Source organism: Gambusia affinis, linkage group LG14 (genome assembly GCF_019740435.1).
Source record: "Gambusia affinis linkage group LG14, SWU_Gaff_1.0, whole genome shotgun sequence".
In the NCBI taxonomy this organism is placed as follows: domain Eukaryota; kingdom Metazoa; phylum Chordata; class Actinopteri; order Cyprinodontiformes; family Poeciliidae; genus Gambusia; species Gambusia affinis.
Genome location: NC_057881.1, coordinates 21,084,796 through 21,101,303, shown reverse-complemented (window position 1 = coordinate 21,101,303; position 16,508 = coordinate 21,084,796). Strand labels below are relative to the sequence as shown.

The 16,508-nt window shown below is 41.9% G+C and overlaps 1 protein-coding gene and 1 long non-coding RNA gene across 4 annotated transcripts in view; both read left to right on the top strand.

Annotated features, from left to right (window-relative positions):
• Positions 1–211: 211 nt before the first annotated feature.
• On the top strand, positions 212–1,145 carry LOC122843486. The gene is made up of 3 exons (XR_006372716.1): positions 212–282; positions 482–633; positions 724–1,145. It is a non-coding gene; the product is annotated as an uncharacterized LOC122843486 (long non-coding RNA).
• Positions 1,146–10,433: 9,288 nt separating this feature from the next.
• Positions 10,434–16,508, top strand: part of nrsn1l (neurensin 1-like) — a 146,557-nt gene continuing 140,482 nt past the window's right edge. The window contains exons 1-2 of one of the 3 annotated variants that reach the window (XM_044137740.1): positions 10,434–10,582; positions 11,092–11,306. The gene's annotated coding sequence lies outside the window, so the exon portion shown is untranslated. Of the gene's footprint in view, positions 10,589–11,091; positions 11,307–16,508 lie in introns of all 3 variants that reach the window. The other 2 variants (XM_044137739.1, XM_044137738.1) reach the window with 2 other exon arrangements.

The window sequence follows — 16,508 nt, the reverse complement described above, 5'->3', positions numbered from 1 at the left end:
TTTTATTGAACTCGTGCGCATATGATGTCATTTGTTTACGTTCTGCCAAGCGCGCGTGAGATATGAATGCATGGGAGCGCTTCACCGTTAGTAAGCGAGCCGCCGCAGCAGACTGCCAATCAATAGCCAGCCAGCGAATCGATAGGAGTGGCCTCTTTCTTTCATCTCGTCCTCTCGTCTGATTCCGCACGTGCAGAAAACGTAGCTGCCATGGAAACGCTGTATCCAAGAGAGAGAGAGAAAGAGAGCGGTTGCAATCCACTGGGGAGCGGCATGGCACTGGTGTGTATACATGTGTACACTAGCGTGTGTGTGTGTGTGTGGTAAAGGGACACAGACTGATCCATCAGGGCGGGGTGGATGGGTTGATGAGTGGGAGGGGGTGGCAGACATTTCTGCAAGGCATGACTGGAATAAAGGAGGAGGAGGTGTGTGGGTGTGTGTGCGTGTGTGTGTGCGTGTGTGTGTGTGTGTTCTGAAGGGACGGGAGGCAGAAGAGGGTAAAGAGGGGAGGATGTTTGCCCGTCCTGGTGGATTGTGCAGGAGACTGCTCCCAAATCCAATTAATTCCTGCTGGATGCGTTCATTTGTCTCGTGCATCTGACGAGAAAGACACAGAGAGGGACCCCTAAGGTACAGTATTTAGTGTGTATCAATTTACGCCCTATTCCACAGGAGACGCTGGTAATTATTTCCATCTCTCACTCGTTCGCTCTCTGTCAGGAGGCCAGGGTCGTCTCCTCTCCAACTTTCCCTCTGACATCCCGGGCCTGGTAATGAGAACGAGACGAGGCACGGGCACCGAAGACGACAAGTCGGCCCCCGCCGCATGTCTGCCATAAGCCTCGCATCAGGCTTGAAAGAGCATGTGAGGTCCCTGTTTTCTAAGTCCTGTGAGTCGGTGGAAACAAAGGGACGCGGATGCCACACTGCCACTCTGACCCATATAAAGACACTCGTGTTAGCGCTCGGTGCCCTTAACCTTCATGCCTGATTACTGCAGTTTGTTTATGTCCTGGCTGAACCTGAGTGAGTCTGACAAGATCAAGTCAAGGTGTCTGCTTGGAATAGAAGCCAAAAAGGAAAACAGGCCCCACATAAACACACGCATGCGTGCCTGTGTGAGTGCTCCCTCAAGAGGAAAATAACAGGTTTACTATAAATTAAGTAATTAAAAAAAAAAAGAGAGAGTTGATTTGAAGTCAGTTCACTTTTTACCGACACTGTGCTTTGAGATTCTGTTTTTAATCACACCTTGTGGCTATACACTCACTGGAAACATTATTAAATGCACCGACCCTTTATGCTGTAGCATAGACACAGATCCAGAAACATTCCTTTTATTATCCATGAGAGTGTTCACACCTGATAGCCCTGCAGACTCATTTCTTTTAGGAACAAATTTGCGACATTGCATTTTCAGCTGGTGCGGTTTGAAAAACCTGTCCCCACTCCTCGCCTGTAGTGGCGCTGCAACAAAAACCACAGAAGGAAGCGACAGGCAAACCTCCGAAGAAGACACCGAGCGCAACTTCCGTTTTTATGAAATGTAAACAAAGATGGAATAGTGTCAGATTTTAGCAGTTGTAGGATTTCACTTTTGTCTGTGGCAAACGACCACGAGCCATTTCTCCCGCTAGCACTAGACTCATACGTTTGTTTTGGTTGTGTTTACCCAGAATTCACTGCGATATAGTTTGCTTCCTGCTTTTGGAGCGGTCTTCTGTCTTCCTGAGGCTTGCAATATGTATTTGAACCGTGCCAAAGTTCACTTCAACCGAACCCAGACGCAGACCAGACTTGGCTCTTTTGTTCCTTTGGGTATTCACACATTGTACGCAAGCGGACTAAACATGGCTGGTGTGAATTCGCCCTAATTTTGGTGAGTTTGTGTAATTTCTAGCCTGCACTCCCTGTTCTTAGCTGACGAGTGGTTCCTGGTGTGATCTTCTGCTGAAATCACTGTCTTTTTGTTATTTCAAACAAGTCTGCCTATTTTCCTCTGAAATCCTGAAGGCACTAATATCCCCAAAACCACTTTCCCTTGGGTATATTTCTTTTTCATGGCATTCTTTGTAAAAGACAGATGGCTAAGTATGAAAATCACCGTACAGGCCTATTTGGTAAATTATAATATTATTGAAAGGTTCATTTATTTCAGTAGCTGTATTCACTTAGAGAAGCACATTATATAGAATAATTGCACAGACTGGTGTTTTCAAGCCTTCATTTCTGTTAATTATGATGATTTTCTGCTTGCAGCTAATGAAAACATGACATTTGAAATTAAATTACATCACACCAATAAAAACATTTTTAATAGAGAAATGTGGGCTTAATGAGAAGTATATTTAATACCTGCTTCACGGTGGTTATTGTTAAAAGGCTCTTTTAACCTGACAAGCAGCCTCATCAAAATGCAGTTTCTAATTTATTGAATACCACTCCAGATAAAGGGTTTCTGAAAAAAATCCTATCAGAATCTGTTGCTGGGGCAACTATCAATCATGTGAGCCGGTGTTTAACTGGCCATAAAATATGTGGAATGTCATATTTGAATACTTTCACGAGCCACGGTATGGCAGTACATCGCCTCTAAACAGCCGAAGTTAACAGGGAAAGGTTTGGATCAAAGCATATGTATCTGTCGGAATGGCCCAGTCAAAGTCCAGGCCTAAATTCAGTTGAGAATCTGTGCAGGACTTTAAAGTTTACGATCACTTACACTCTCCAGTTAGTATGAAGAGAAGCAAAATGGGCAAAGTTTTGTTCAGTAAAGATTCAGAATCTTTTATAAATCATGAAGACTATGAAAATACATTAAAGCGTAATATTGCAGCTTCTTTTTGTTGTTCTGTCATGTAAATTTCCCCCAAAACCATATTAAAGCTTAAATATCAGAAACCATTTTAAAGGGAAATAATCACTATGACAGGAACTGTTCAAACATAAACCACTGTAAGACACTTGCTCTGCTATTTTTTAGTATTTAGATTAAGTCATAAATACACTGGTTACATTAGCAAACAATCTTTTTCCAATATGTTTCTCCACCCCATATGGAGAGCACAGCAGGACATTAAAGTCTTCATAATACTGCAGTAAAGTAAGATAAACATACAGCAAACCGAGAGGGGATCAGCGCTCACTGCTGAGCCGATTTACTGAGTCACTGTAGAGATATTACAGCAATAACAGAATTTTTATACTGAAAAACCTATAAAATCCATATGAACGCGCCTTTGAACACCACAGGTGCATTTAATGTCCCAATGGACTGCTACTGAAGCACTGGTTTTCAGAAATATGCCGCCAGCGAGGGGGAAGACAAAATCATCGTAGGATGTGAGTTTTAGGAAATATCCAGACTTTTGCTTTCCTGGTAGGAATGTATTCCTATTGATCCCACTTCCTGTTGTTGCCTTTTTGCAGGTGAGCGAAACGAAGTGGACGCAGTTTTGTCCAAGTGAACGTCAGAGGCGGCAAACAACCAAGCTGAAGGCGTGAGGCTGAACTGTCATCCCTTCCCCTGCCAGCTTTCAATGAAAAGCAGAGGAGGTGGGATGTGGAGTTAACGTGGGATCACAAACAGATGGGAAAGCACCGTTTCGTTTCCCGTGTAAAACTCAGATTACACAACTTTCATCTGGGCTCTGTTTTCCTCTTTTTCCACGAAAGAAGCCCTGACATCCGAAAAATCCGATGCGCTGTGACTTCCAACTCAGTAAAGAGAGATGTTGTCTCGGAGGAGAGGTTTCTGGTTTTCATTGCCGACTTACATAAATAAAATGTTGTTAAGTTAGTTTATTGGACGTTACGGTGCCTGTTGGTTCACTGCAGCCAAAAACTGATGCCAGCTCCAAAGTTTGGTCTGACACAGTGCACTTTCCCATCTGTAAATACCCATTGTATTTTTTCTCATCTTGTCATGGTACAACCACAAACACCAGTGTATTTTATTGGTATTTTATGTGATAGACCCACACAAAATATTAAATAATTGCAAAGGGGGGGAAAATAAAACCCTTATGAAAATGTTCACACATAGAAATAAAGAACTGTAACAACTGTCCATCCTCCCATCAAATTTGATAAAATTTCTTGAATTTGCTAAAGAAATTTTTTTTAAAAGTCCCGCCTGACATTTAATGGTGTCTCATTTTGTCGCTCGTTGAACTTTTGCAGCCGACGTTTGGCAAAAGTTCAGGGCAACGTTCAGAGGACGTTGTCGGAACACTCAATGCTACCTGGGTGGGTTTAAGCCAAGATTACATCACATGCTGGTAGACTGGGTATTTATTTATTTATTTTTTTTATGGTTGTTAAATTAAAGATTGGCTCGGTGCAAATGCACATTACAGATTTCATTGTGTGAACAAATAAAACCACATGTTATACCCCCCCACCCCCCTCACATGTATACGTAAAATACAGCGATGTTTGTTGGAATGTGGGGAAAAGTGTTGCAAGATTCTGGTTTGAGGCCAGCTTGAGATCTGGACAACGTCATCCTGTTTTGTGTGTGTATGTGTATATACGTATGGTGCCTTTAGAGCACTTTTGGTAATGACGGTTTGTTAGATTTACCCCCCCCAATGTCCTATGGGCAGAGACAGATTATGGTAGTCATGTAAAGTGGGCAGTCAGCGCTGGGTTAAATGATGTCTGGCTGTACGGGGGGTAGACTGTTGGACATCTCTGCCCTGAGGGTGTCCCTGGCCGAATAAACAAGGTACTGCCCCCATTAAACTCCAATCAGCAGATAAACTGTTGACTGACACAAAATCGACTGATCATAACATGTAAGGCAGCTGCAAGCACAGCACCGTAGGTCTTTAATGGGGGGCTGATTTGGGGAGGCCGCCTTTCATGGCACACATTCCAAACACCAGCCTCAGCCATATACATCTTTAAGTCTGCCAATAACACAGCAAGTTCAAATAAATCCCTGTGTCGACTCTGTCTGCATGTGAAGGCTTAGTGATCAATGGGAGGGTTGATTTAGTGGCCGTGCAGAAGTTAGTGGTTTGGGGAGCCAAAGTGAAGGTTTGTTTAACTTTTTCAGAGATCTAGACGCTGAGCAGACACAAAAACAAAAGCAGTCCAGTGACATTCACCTAACATCTGGCATCTGTCTTCGATTGGATCCAATGGCAAATAAATCAGGATCATTAATCAGCTTCAGTCTGAATGCTGGAAACATCACATCTGCCTCTGCTTTCAACATGAAGCTTCTCTTCACAAATGTTTTTTTTTATTATTATTTATTCTGAGGCAACGAAGGCCTGATGCCTCTACAGAAAACATTGACAGTGGCTGTCAGAAATGTATATAGCCCAATCAACACCATGAATGCCATTCTAATTTTTAACTTTTCTTTTTCCAGGGTGGAGTGATGTCACAGCATATAGAAAGTTTGAATTTAAAGCAGAATCTTCTAATCCACACAGGTTGAGAATTAGTCATACAGGCTAAGTTACCTGTCTTCATGTACCCACTTATGTTTGGGTACACTTGCACGTTTAAGAGAAACTGCACAATTTCTATAGACATCAACAAGGTTCTGGCATAATTCTGGTTTAACATTTCAGAAGAGAGGTGATTTTAAACATAAAATCACTGAGTTAGAAACCAATAAAAACTCATGGAAAATGTTGACTTTGGTTTTGAAGTCATGTCTCTGCTGCGCAGTTCCGCCAGTGAAGTGTGCAACAGAGTGGAGGGGAGATGCATGTAGTGTAAATGTGGGGTGATAGAGAGGTGGTTGGATTACATGAATCGGTAACACTGAGAAAATAATTGATATCAATCTCTTTGAAACATTCACAATATGTTGTTATAGCGTTTTCGAAAGGTAGCACAGACGCGCTGTGGTAGGAACATCTGCTCATCACACACAGCTCATCGGAACACCAGCAGCACATTCTTTGGGTACCTTACTTTGGAGATGTTCCTCCGGCTCTAACCCTGTAGGTTTCATGGCTGTAGATGGTAATATTTTGTCATCGGCTCACATATTCAATATTTTTTTGGGTTCATCTCATTAAACTTTCAATAAAAAAAGCGCTGAACTCTGGGGTTGTGATGGGACTAAATATGAAGATGTCCAAAGGGTACCTTTTATGACGTATGATGCATAAACCAAGCTGTACACTAGCCAAAGTAAGACAGTCAGATGGTCTTTTGAACAGGGGATAGTCAAAGCAGGCTTTCCAAACTTCCCTATTAGGTGATTGATAAAGATATCCTCTTCAGTTACCTTAAGCAGCACTCACTTCTGGAAAGGGTGAATAAACTGAAGAAAAGAACTTCCCTTACCCCTAATGTAGCTTCCTCTTCTTAACCTTCACCCCCATTTATTTGTCTTTACACAAATCCCAAAGGCACAAGGTCTAATTTGTCATTTCACCCACTGAGCACATTAAGTTCCTAATGGCTTATCTAGGCTGGTGCATGGAGTGTTAAAGTCGTGAGTACAGACAGTGGAAAATAGCAGCAGGCCTTCACGATTAGTGCTTAACCAATGCGGTGGGACAGACGAGAGACAGTATCTCTCCTCCTACAGCCAGAATCAGGCCTCAGTGTGTATTCAGACATCATGGCCCACTGTACCGCACATAGAGGACTCATTGTTCTAAAACAGTTTGGCAAAGCAGAGAGGACTTCTGAGTCAGAAGTGGTAGGTGTTGTGCTGTAGTATGCTTGAAAAGATAGGAACGAGCTCCTGAAAGCAGAGGCTCGGATCGTCATTTCTGCAGAGTGTACAGCCCAGTTTTGGGAGAACAGAACACGTTGTAAACATTGTTGTGTTAAGGGGAGCTGAAAGTCGAGGGATCGTCTACCTCCAAAACACGGAAATGATGCGTGTGAAAACCTTTTCATAAACCCGAGAAGCAAAAACGGGTCAATGAGACAGACGACCCACATGCAGCGTGAGTTTAGATGATCTAATTGGAAATGTGTCACTGTTGGTGTGACACAGCCTCAATTACATCAGCTCCTCAGACTGCTGTCATGTTTTAGCACCTAGCTCGTCTGCGTGCGCACGCAGTGGGAGCAGAACATGGATTCAGGACACGGAACAGAACGAGCGTGACTTGTTGACTGAATTCTTTTCAGCCAACTTTCCATTAAAAAAACGAAAGTCAGTTTACTTATGAATTCAGAGGCTTGTTTACTCCATTTGTACCTGCAGAATGTTTTGTTTAGCAACAGGTCAAATTAAATGTCAATGAGTCGCTGCCCATTTCTTCCTGTTCTGTTATTTGTCAGGATTTTAAATGATTGTCTGATTCAAATTTACTCGAGTTTCTCTCACAAAGTTTTCCATCAGGTCTTCTGATGTCTGCACAATTTTTTAAATATGTTTTCGCCCACCGTTCTTGCTGAGTCTAAGTGGCATTCTTACTAGTGGAATTTTCTCATCTACGTTTAAACCGCCAGTTATCCCCAATCTAAATCCTCAGTAGGCCAAGTCGGATGCCCAGTTATACTGACTCAGGTCTGCTGAAGGTCTCTTCTTATTGAGAGACTTGTTCATTTCCGCTGTCGCTCTTGAGGACTCCTGCTCTAAATCACCCCAGAGCTTTTCAGTCAGGTTGAGTTCAGGAGTCTGCAGGTCAGTCAAGTTCTTCCACACTGAACTCGTTCATCCATGTCTTTTTTTGCTCTCAGTTTGTGTACCGGTGGTCAGCTTTGTTAGAACAACAAGAGACCATCCCTGAACTGTCCCCAAACAGCTTGGGGTATGAAGTTGACTAAAGTGTCTTGCTTTCTCTAGTAGGCTGCTACATAAAGCTTCCCTGTCAGTGGATCTAAGGGCCAGAGGGCAGCTTCTGGAAAAAAATACACCCCCCACATGATAATTCTCTTTGCACTTAACAATGCAGTCAAGCAAGTATTGCCAAACCCAGACTCATTTGTTGTGTTGTCAGGGGGAGATTCATGTCTCCACTCCTCTAGAGTCCAGTGGTGGTGTTCTTTACGCCTTTGTGTCTGATACTTCCCAACCCAGTGGACGTGTGAAAAGCCTTGGCGCTGACAGGATGAGGGGAGGAGAGTGTATGTGTTGGGGTGGACTTGCACGGTCCTGCTTGGAACCCTTTAACAACTGCTTGCAGTTCTAGTATTTCATCTGATATTTTAAGTCTGGAATGCTTGAAAACCCATTCCATTAATCGGTCTGTCCACTGCTCTAGAGGCCACATCCAGTTTGTAGCTAGTCTGTAGCTTTTTGACTTTGCAGGGAGTTTTCAACCTCTGTGCACTCTACGCTCTTGTACTCGCACCCCACGCTCAGGTTTTATGTGCCCTACTACATAAAATGTCAGAGTTGCTTTTGTTTCCAGTCTCTCTCCTTTGTCTTATGATGCAGTTGTAAGTATAAATGATTAGAATTGTGCACATTTGCAAATAATGTGTGTGCAGTACAAACAATTTCTCACAACTCCAGAGAACCTCTTCACCTGCAGGAAACAGTAAGTTACTCACTGCATGCAGGCTGCGCTCCGTAGCCACATCCTCTTAGCAACTAGTGGACATCTGTGTAATTTAATAATGCTTTTAGCGCTCAGGGGATGCATTCAAATGAATTGAACCTTTTCTCCAGTGCTTCTGCTATATTGGTGGTGCAAATATTTTGCAGATCTTCACGACTCCCTGAAGAATCTTGTCCAATAACTTTCGCAGAACGTTGACTTTTTCTTTTCTTCTGACGTCGATTTTAAGTTTAATGTTTATAATTAATTTCCTTTAGTTTAGTTCTTTTATTTGTTATCCCCAAGGAGTAGAACTAATGAGATTTTCTCTAGATGCTGAGAGTTCTTAGTGGAGGCCAAGTTTTGTCTTGCATTTGATTAACTTTTGCCCATCGTCAGTTTTGGGATTAAGTCGTAACAAATTAATTGGAGCACTGCCTACACCCCCCCAATGGCACCTAAGTAAAAATAGTTGCTGATCTTTCAACTTCCACTTGAGGAAGCAAATACATAGATGCGATCCAGCACCGTGGCAACATTCTTCTAGCCTTCTTTCTATGGTTTTGGGACGTAATTTTCTATTTCACTGTTGCCTAACTCCATATTGAAAAGTTTAAGCTATATTTCTGTGAAATATTTTTGAGTTGAACAAATTGGAGAAACTTGTATGGAAAAGCATCTCATCAATTTGATGTGTTGATGATTTTGATGATGGCATTTGACAAAATGTAATGTTTCTTGCTTGTTTCACATTTGTGTCGATTGTGTTGTTTTTGTGATGTTCCTTGTTGCTGAAATGTGCGATACAAATAAACTTGGATAGAATTGAATTCTGTTAAATTTCGTTAATGTGGGGTGGGAAGGCAGGCCGACCTCTGGTGACCTCTGGAAACTCAGTCTTTCCGTTTCCCCAACAAAGTGGGTCATGATGTGCTGTTTTTTTTTTTTAAGTTTTCTTTTTATTTTATGTTATGGAACAGGTTCTAATTAGGGATTTTCTGATTGTACTGGTCTGACGGTAATCATTCCTGGGTGTGGGTTGGAAAATTGAAAGGAAATTTCCCGCCACCCAAAAAAAAATGTTTTTGGTCAGGTAATTTGTGCAAATACTTCATTACATATTTCTTATCCAATATTGTACTAGGGTTTGGCATTCAGGCTCTGATCTCATTGCTTCCTGGTCTTGCTGGTCTACATGTCATGGAGTGATGAACTCATCTCCACCTCCTTATACTGTCTTCCGCATGTCAGGAAATGAGGAGATGGTCTCTGGGCTTCTAGCCCAAGAGAGGTGTTGGAGGGGGTAGGAAGACCCAATCAGAGCCCAGCACAGGAAACAAACAATGCATCATCCAGCATGATGCAAGCAAATTGTTATGGTAGCCTATGCTTGATGTATTCAGCAGAGTCATTCATAGCAGCAACACAGCTTGAGTCGACGGCCAGAGCTAATTTATAGGCGTGGCCTCATTTAATCCCAGTGTATCTCTGCAAAGATTATGTCATTTGAATACAGGTGTTTATTTTCTGTTCCAGCTCAAATAACACTAAAACATTTCCATGAAAAGTCAGGAGCAGAAAATCAATATGATACAGTTGTATCATATATATATATATATACTTTTTTTTTTTACATATTTGTTGAATCTGTCTTTATGTCCCCATAATGGTATGAATGAAGTAAGAAAAAAAAAAAGTCGAGCTTCTCTTCCTTCTCTCGGCATTAACTAGAAACAGCCAATCAGAGCCAGGAGGCGGGTCTTAGCACTGTTGATCGTAATCTTGTGTAACTGCTCATCTCCCCTGTCTCTCTGCTACCGCTACGGCCTTGTCAGGAGAGCCTGTCATGAGCAAAGTAAAAAAAAAAAAAACAACAACAACAACAAAAAAACACTTAACGAGTTAATGTCGCTACACACTCGTGTACAATAGGTGGCAGTATGCACCTCGAAATTGTATGCGGTCCGCCATAATAGAAAAGAAGAAGAAGAAGGAGCACACTCTCATAAATGCTAACAACTACACTTCACTGGAGAGGTGTACGCCAACGCTAGTCAGCGTACCCCTAATCCTACACCAGCATTGGGAGGGTAAACGCTTTTCCAGTAAGGGTAAGTTGTTTCTCCGACATTAGCATAGCGAGTAAATTAAGTCGTACTCTTGGCTCTTATCGGTTGTTATTATAAGTTTGCATTGTATTTTTAATAACATTGACTTAATTTTCAATAAACCTTAAAAAGGTGCGCGGTGCCATTTGGCACTGGTGGTTTTTTTTTTTTTTTTTTTTTTTTTTTTTGGTTTTTTACACAGTTACATTGTCTACAAGTTCTGCTTTTATGGATTGAAGAATTAAGCAGGTTGTGGCGTTAAATCGCCACAAATTTACTACCACAAATTTGTGTGTGCTAGCATGTCTGAAATGACAGCTCCACGGGGGTCTGCGGTGTTGGGTGTAGCTCTACCAGATGGAGTCTTAGAAGTCAGCTTCAACTCCTGGACATATGTTCTGGTTTATTCTCAGTGGACCAGTTCCGTCTCGGTTTTTTTTTCTTCTTTCATGAACACACAATCATAGAAGACTTGATGACAATATGTCTTCATCCTTTCCTTCCAGCAGGCACCCTGCCGGGCAGCAATGCAGCTGAGCTGGGTCAGAAGGCGGACAGGAATGAGGGATGGGAAGATGCTTCTGATTGTTAAACCTATAACAATTGCATTTGAAGCCCTGAGCTACCTGCAAACTCTTCAGGATGAAAGTCCTCTGCTGGGCTTACAGAGATGTCCTCTCGCTGTCTGGGGGATGATGGCGGACTTTCAGAGCAGAATCAAGTAAGATCACTGTTTAGCTGTCCATCTGTGAGGGATTATGTGTGTGCGGTTTCTGTCTGTAGTCAGCATTCTGGTGTTCCTCTGAATGCAGGGACGTTGCAAATAAGTTAAAAATCAACAAACTCTCTTAAGCTCGTCATTTTGGCATATTTTTCAATAGATTTGCTAGAAATCTATTGAAAAACAGCAGAACCTCAACAGGTTACAGCTACAAATTTCAATGTGCTATTTTGTATTTATGTAAATGTTATGCGCCAGACCAACACAAAGTTGTGCACACCTAATAAGGTGATGTGTTCATCTTATTAGTGAATGTACAATTTAGACTCATAACATTAAGGAACAGTGTTATGAGTCATGTTTTTCCATGTTCCCCAACCTTTCAGCATCCTGAAAGTTGGGGAACATAGCAGACAGGTCAGGCAGAAAGTTATGGAGGAGTTTCTAATGTTTTAAAGGTTAGAAAACTGAAACATTGTCCAAAAATCAAATCAACATGGCTGTCCACCTAAACTGATGGACCAGGCTAAGATGCCATTAACAGTCAAGAGGCTCATGGTAACTCTAGAGATGTGCTGGTTGCACACAGATGTGGGTGGGAACAAGTTACTTTTAATCTTTTACATTGATTTAAGGTATTTAAATCAAATGTTCTAGGAAGAGTTGATTTCTCCCATGATCGCTTTTTTTCTAATAAAATTTTCAAGTAACTCTAATCTTACTCGACTAAAAGTTTTAGCCTCCCTCCTCTTCAGAAGGGCTTTCTCTGTGTCTCTCACTTTTAGCTGTGAAATCAAACAAACCTGCAATAACTGGAGTAAAAGGTAGTCATTCAAAGTATCGAATACGGGCCTGAGTTTTGGACTTGTTTTGTTTGCCAGCCATTTTTGAAAACCAACAACCCCTTTCCCACCACTTCACAATCATGATTGATGCAATTATCAGGGCTGGAACTTTAACACTTTAATTTTGAATTAATTAATTACATAGATTTTAATTTCGTAAGCATGTTAATACAACCACATTTTTTCCCTTTTATTACATATTCAATTTTCTGTCCAGAACCTTTGTGTTCATGCGTTTCCAGTGGACTCTTGGATCTGACGTACATGCAACATCCGCAGGACACAGCGATGGACGATGGAGTCGCTTCTTTTCGCCCACCGGGCTTAAACGTTTTGCTCCAAAAAGCGATCTAAGTAGCGTTGTTACCGCGCTAGTGATGACTATTGTGTGAAAGTTGTGCTAAAAGGAGTTAGCCTAGCAGTGAAGCTATTCAGACCTAAAATAACACATAGCACATGTGGATGCTAATGTCAGCATCCACATGTCGAAAGAAGTTCAATGAATGATTCCTTTAACACTTAAAAGCTGAATTGGTATAATATAACTTTTCACCAATCTGATAGACAGATTGAAACCAGTAAATACCTTTGTTGATGAGCTCAAATGTCTATTTCAACTATTTAGCAGCAAAAATGATTTTTGGAGTTGAACATGTCGCTTTCCCCCACTTGCTATTATTCATTAATTAATGTAAGTTTGTCTTAAAATATCCCAATAAAAATCCATTGCTGTTTGTGTCTGAATGTAAATATTTCCAAGGAATGTGAGTACGTTTGGCAAGACACTGCATAAATCTGGCCCTAGTAGGATTTTTATTTTATTTTATTTTATTTTATTTTAAAGATTTCACGCTCAGGCCAAAAGTAATGCCACCTACAAACAGTCACCCTGTAAAACTGATGTGCAATCCCTGCAGCTGGGTTTTAACCACAGATTAGAGTTCAGCTGTGGACTTTTGAAGCCCGTACCGAAACGGAGCCCCTGTAGCTACATGGCCGTACATTTGAGTAAACAATGAAATGGGTCTACTCAGTGGCGATGGAGGGGAAAAAAATAAAAGAATAAACAAAGAAACTCATTATGACGACTGACTCAGCCAGTCTAATACTCTTCCCCTTCAATTTTGATTATCTAGTTTCCTCTGAATTGGCTCATTAAGGGCAGTCTCCTGAGCCCCACCGGACCACCGCACATTAGCTGCAGTGACCGACCTGTGCGCATCCCAAGCAGCCCAAAACACCATGGAAGTGCTGCAGTGTTGATGGTTGTAAGAAAACAGTTGAAAATGTGCATTAATGTGTGTCTGTGTAAGTGTGTGTGTGTATGTAGACACACACATTTAGAGACGCCTTGTAGTGTTAACGCCACAAAAAGCTACTTGCCGATGATAACTGCCGTTGGTTTTAGCTGTCAAGCTGTCAACGTAGCTCGCTAAATCTGAACTGTACGTGTGATATAGAAAAGAAAAAAGGGACGCAGTGCTTCAATGCTAATTGTCAACACTGCAGCTAGATAACATGGTCAGGAAAAAGTGTTAGTTAAAAACAAATAGTGAGGGGTGTGCTGTGGCGGCGTAGAGGATAGCGTGACCCACGTTTGGAGGCCTTGAGTCCTCAACGCGGCCGTCGCGGGTTCGATTCCCGGACCCGGCGACATTTGCCTCATGTCTTCACCCCTCTACTTCCCCCTTTCCTGTCAGCCTACTGTCATATAAGGGACACCAGAGCCCACGAAAAAGACCCCCTGGAGGGGGAAAAAAGAAAAGAAAAACAAATAGTGAGGGAAAGTGAATCAGGTCAGATCAGCTTGACTTTCACAATCGTAACATGTAGATTTGCTGTAGAAATTGGTGTTTAGATAGCAAAAAAAAAAAAAAAAAGGCGACTTGCACACCAACTCTGAGAGATCATCAGCAGAGCAAGTGTTTAAATTAATCAAACACAGTGGTGGTGTATGTAAATGTCAATATGTACTTGTAGCACTGAATTATCCTTCCACTGGAGTAAAACCAGTTTATTGTTAACATTTCTCAATTACGTTTGAAACAAAATGACTTCTTTTAAACCTTCCTGAATATTAAAACCTGGAAATTTGAGATATTTTGTCTAAAAAGTCTTCTACAATGATTATAAAGTTAAGCATAGTAATTAATCCCAATGCTATAGGGGGACTAATTTGATAAAAAAAAAAGTAATCAATTGACAGATTGACAAGTAGATATATAGATAGATACAGAAAAAAAATGTTTTATTTAGAGCTGGCGAGGGAATTAGCATGTGTGCAGGAGCGGTAGATTGTGTTATAATCTTTTCATTTCCCCATTTGTCGTGCCCATGGCTGTCAGCAGCTGTTAGGTGCAGAGTAATGATTTCTAATTGCGTGCTGCCAATTTCAGAGCGTGGTAAACTGATGGTTAACTCTGTCAAGCAACATCAATTGCTGTTTCCTATTTTGTGTTTTTTCTTTTTTTCTGCTTTTGGCTCAAATCTGGTTTGACAAAAAAAAAAAACACCCCCAAAAAAACAATTGAATTTTGTTTGGATCGTATTGAGGCAAACTGGTACAGTTTGGTGTGAAGAGAGACAAACTCCTGTGGGTCCACATGAGTGAACGCGTGCTCCTGTGCATAGTGGCACGTCTGGAGGAGCCGCGAGATGCGTTGTTGTGACATGCCTTGTCTTCCGTTCTGTAGAAAAAACAAAGACGGCCGCCGCTGGATCCAGACAGCAGAACTAATTAGTCAGGAGGCGCACATGCGAGCGCGCGGGCGCACACACGCAGCGCGGAAGCACGCGGGAACCAGAGGAGAGGATATGATGTCACCTCCATAACCATAATTACCCGTCATAAATCATGTGGCGTGACACCCTGTCACAGAGTGAATGGGCGTCCTATGTGGCAGCCAGGGATGGCTGCTCTTTACTGCAGGGTGCCACCATAACTCCAACGTGTTCTGTCTCTCCTTTATCTTTATTTTCTTCAGTCCTCGTCGCCTCCTGGATGAGACAAACGCTCTTTCATGGTGTCTTTGCTGTTGTTTAGCGCCAGTCAGGACGAGTTTGACATTTTGTGGAGCTCCTCCTGGTGGGTTTGAGTCTACTTGAGCATTCCAAATCGTCAAATGTTTGCACTTCACACACACACACTTTTATTTAATGACTGAGTTTTCTGTGATGCTTTTTAATTTTAGCACATTCCGTGATACTCTGTTTGATAATTATGGTGCGGAGAAAGAGGTGTGAGTCCAAATGATTCATTTTCTTACTCATAAAAATTTTAAATGGGTACTGTTATGTATTTTCCAGGCACATAGTGCCATTTTATGGCATGATTAAGTAACTAGGGGCTGCACAGTGGCGCAGTTGGTAGAGCTGTTGCCTTGCAGCAAGAAGGTCCTGGGTTCGATTCCCGGCCCGGGGTCTTTCTGCATGGAGTTTGCATGTTCTCCTTGTGCATGGTGGGTTCTCTCCGGGTTCTCCGGCTTCCTCCCACAGTCCAAAAACATGACTGTCAGGTTAATTGGTCTCTCTAAATTCTCCCTAGTTGTGAGTGTGTGTGTGAATGGTTGTGTGTCTCTGTGTGTCTCTGTGTTGCCCTGCGACAGACTGGCGACCTGTCCAGGGTGAACCCGCCTCTCGCCCGGAACGTAGCTGGAGAGGAACCAGTAACCCTCCTGACCCCATTAGGGACAAAGGGTGAACAGAAAATGGATGGATGGATGGATGGATTAAGTAACTACTAACTGCAGTTATAAAAATGTTGCACATGTCAAATAGGACTTAAAAGAAATTTGACTTTGTCAATAACGGCTTAAAAATTGGGCCTTTGTCTCTTTAAAAACTTGTGCTCTTTCTGACATTCCGCCTACAGAACGTCAACTCAACATGGCTCCTCCTTTAACCCTCTAACAACGTTAGTAGCTTCTATAGTGAGTTTAGCTGATGTGCAGCTCTATCAGGTGTTTGCTAATTGCTGCTGGCTAGTCTGAAGGAGCTGAGTGAGGGAGTCGTGGAGGACGGTGCCGTTGTGATTTTTATTTTATTTTTTTAAATCTAGAAATGGTCAGAACGTCTCAAATATGAAAATACAAACTGTGAGGAGGAGCTGCACCTAGAAGGGTGGGGCTAAGTCCACCCAGGCGTTTTACACGGCTGAATGGTTGCCATGGGATATTCTAAAGGATTTCTCAGACATACATGACAGAATGAAGGCATGATGAGAGAATAACATAAAAAGATGATGTAAATCTCTAAAAGCGATTTTTTTATTTTTTTTATTTTATTTTATTTATTTTTTGCATGATGCTGCCCGTTTAATTGGCTTTAGGTCTCTGCTGTAACAGTTTGAAGTCTAGAT